At 36.8% G+C, this 2,753-nt stretch overlaps 1 protein-coding gene across 1 annotated transcript in view; it reads right to left on the bottom strand.

The window, feature by feature from the left end:
- The window catches only part of BRAF (B-Raf proto-oncogene, serine/threonine kinase), a 100,644-nt gene extending 99,239 nt beyond the window's left edge, over positions 1 to 1,405 (bottom strand). The window contains exon 1 of the mRNA XM_015572684.1: positions 1,402 to 1,405. The gene's annotated coding sequence lies outside the window, so the exon portion shown is untranslated. The remainder of the gene's footprint in view (positions 1 to 1,401) is intronic.
- Between the last annotated feature and the right edge of the window lie 1,348 nt (positions 1,406 to 2,753).

Raw genomic sequence — 2,753 nt, 5'->3', positions numbered from 1 at the left:
GGGCTGTGAGCAAGGCCAGACATGCCCGCTTCTCCCATATGAGTCTGGATCCATAGAGACTCGCCCGGAATTGGAGCTCAGAGCCTGAGAATCCCTCCTGATTGAAAACGATAACCGCGCCCTCAGCCGCCAGCCCGCTCCGCATGCACTCGCGCCTTAGTATTTTACTTCAGCACTGCGCCTCCTATGAGTCTCGGTATGCTTTTCTCTTTCCTCCTAGTTGTAGAACTTCCACTCAGCCAGCCTTCCTGTGGTTCTGGATGATGTCCGTTCTGTCTTTTAGTTATATTTTTGAAGTGGATGCTCGAGGTAGCAAACTCTGGTGTTTACCTATGCCGTCATCTTGGTTTTCTCGTCCATTCTTAATTGGACTATTCTTTGGTGTTGAATTTTATAAATTCTGCATACATTTTGGGTATTAATCCCTTGTCAGATGCCCCAGCAAACACGTTCTCCCATTCAGTGGATTGCCCTTTCATCCTGCTGATGTTTCCTCTAGCTGTGCAAAAACCTTCCAGTTGCAATCCTACCTGTTTATTCTTTTTCCCCATTTCCCTTGCCCAAAGAAAATTTTCAGAAAAAATATTACTATGAGAAATGTCCAAGAATTTCCTGCCTTTGTTTTCTTCTAGTTTTTTTTTATTTCAAGTCTAAAATGTATGTATTTAATTCATTCTAAGTTTATTATCATGTATAGTGCAAGAAGGTAGTCTGGTCTCCTCTCTCTGCATGTATCTATCCAATTTTCCATTTGTTGAATAGACCATCTTTACCCTACTGCAGTGATGACGAACCTATGACACGCGAACTCATTTTTTTGGTTGATTTTTCTTTGTTAAATGGCATTTAAATATATAAAATAAATATCAAAAATATAAATCTTTGTTTTACTATGGTTGCAAATATCAAAAAATTTCTATATGAGACATGGCACCAGAGTTAAGTTAGGGTTTTTCAAAATGCTGACACACTGAGCTCAAAAGGTTCGCCATCACTGCCCTACTGTATGTTCCTGCCTCCCTTGTCAAACATTAATTGACTATGGGCTCTCTGTTTTGTTCCATTTATTATATGTCCATTTTTATGCCAATCCATGCTATTTCAATCACCCTGGCCTTATAGCATAGTTTGACATCAGGTAGTGTGATTCCTTCAAATCTGTTTTCTCAAGATTGCTGTGGCTATTTGGGGTCTCCTGGGGTTCCATATAAACTTTTGGACTACTTGTTCTAGTTCTGTGAAATATGCCACTGTTGAGAGAAATTGCACTGAATCTATAGATTGCTTCGAGCAGCATGGACATCCCAATGACGTTAATTCTTTCCATTCATGAACTTGGTATACAATTCTACCTATTTGTATATTTTCAATTTCTTCAGTGTCTTATAATTTTCTGAGTACAGGTCTTTCACATCCTTGGTCAAATTCATCCCTTTTATTCTCCTTGAAGCAATTGTGAAAGGAATTATTCTCTTAGTTTCCCTTTCTGATAGTTCACTATTTGTGCATTCAAATGCAACTGATTTCTAGATATTTATTTACCCTGTATCCCACTACTTTACTGAATTCATCTGTAAGTTTCAGCAGTTTTTTGGTGGAATCCCTAGAGTACTCTACATACAGTATCATGTCATCTGAAAAAAATGGTTGTTGCACTTCTTCCCTTTCAACCAAAATGCCTTTTACCCCTTCCTCCTATCTGATTGCTGTGGCCACAACCCCCAGCACTATGCTGAACAAGAATGGCAAAAGCAAACATTCCTGTCTTGTCCCTGATCTGAAGAGCAACACTTGTAGTTTTTGCCCATTGAGTATGATGTTGGGTGTGGGTTTGTCATATATGTCTTTTATTACATTGAGGTATGTTGCCTCTATGCCCACTTTGCTAAGAGTTTTTATCATAAATGGGTGCTGGATTTTATCAAATGCTTTTTCTGCATTTGATATGATCATGTGGTTTTTATCCATTTTGTTTATGTGGTGTATCATACTTATTGATATGTGAATATTGTACTAACCTTGCATTCCCAGAATAAATTCCATCATGGTGTATGACCTCTTTAATGTATTGCTAATATTTTGTTGAGGATTTTAGCATCTATGTTCATCAGGGACATTAGCCTATAATATAATTGTCTTTCTTTGTAGTGCCTCTATCTGATTGAAGTTAAGATAATGCTGGCCTTGTAAAATGAGCTTGGGAGTCTTCCCTCCTCTTGAATTTTTTGGAATAGTTTGAGATGTTACTTCTTCTTTGAATTTTGGTAAAATTCACTGGTGAGGCCATCCCATCCAGGACTTTTGTTTACTGGTAGTTTTTTTCATTATTATTATTACTCCTTCAATTTCACTAGTGTAATTTATCTATTCAGATTCTCTAAGTATTCCTTATTCAGTTCTGGAAGATTATGTTTCCGGAAATTTATCCATTTTGTCCAGATTGACCAATTTGTTGGCATATAGTTGTTCAGAATATTTTCTCACAATCCTTCATATTTCTTTGGTGTCAGTTGTTACTTCTGCTCTTTCATTTCTGATTTTATTTATTTGGGTCCTTTTTTTTTTTTTGATGAGGCTGGTTAAAGGTTTGTCAATCTTGTTTATTGTTTCAAAGAACAAGCTCTTGGTTTCATTGATCTTTTGTATTGTTTTTTGAAACTCTATTGGGTTTATTTTTGCTATGATCTTTATTGTTTCCTTCCTTCAACTCACTTTGGGCTTTGTTTCTCATTCTTTTTCAAGAATTGTTTTTG

This window comes from Myotis davidii, unplaced genomic scaffold (genome assembly GCF_000327345.1).
Source record: "Myotis davidii unplaced genomic scaffold, ASM32734v1 scaffold329, whole genome shotgun sequence".
NCBI classification, from domain to species: domain Eukaryota; kingdom Metazoa; phylum Chordata; class Mammalia; order Chiroptera; family Vespertilionidae; genus Myotis; species Myotis davidii.
This window is presented reverse-complemented; position numbering and strand designations above follow the sequence as displayed.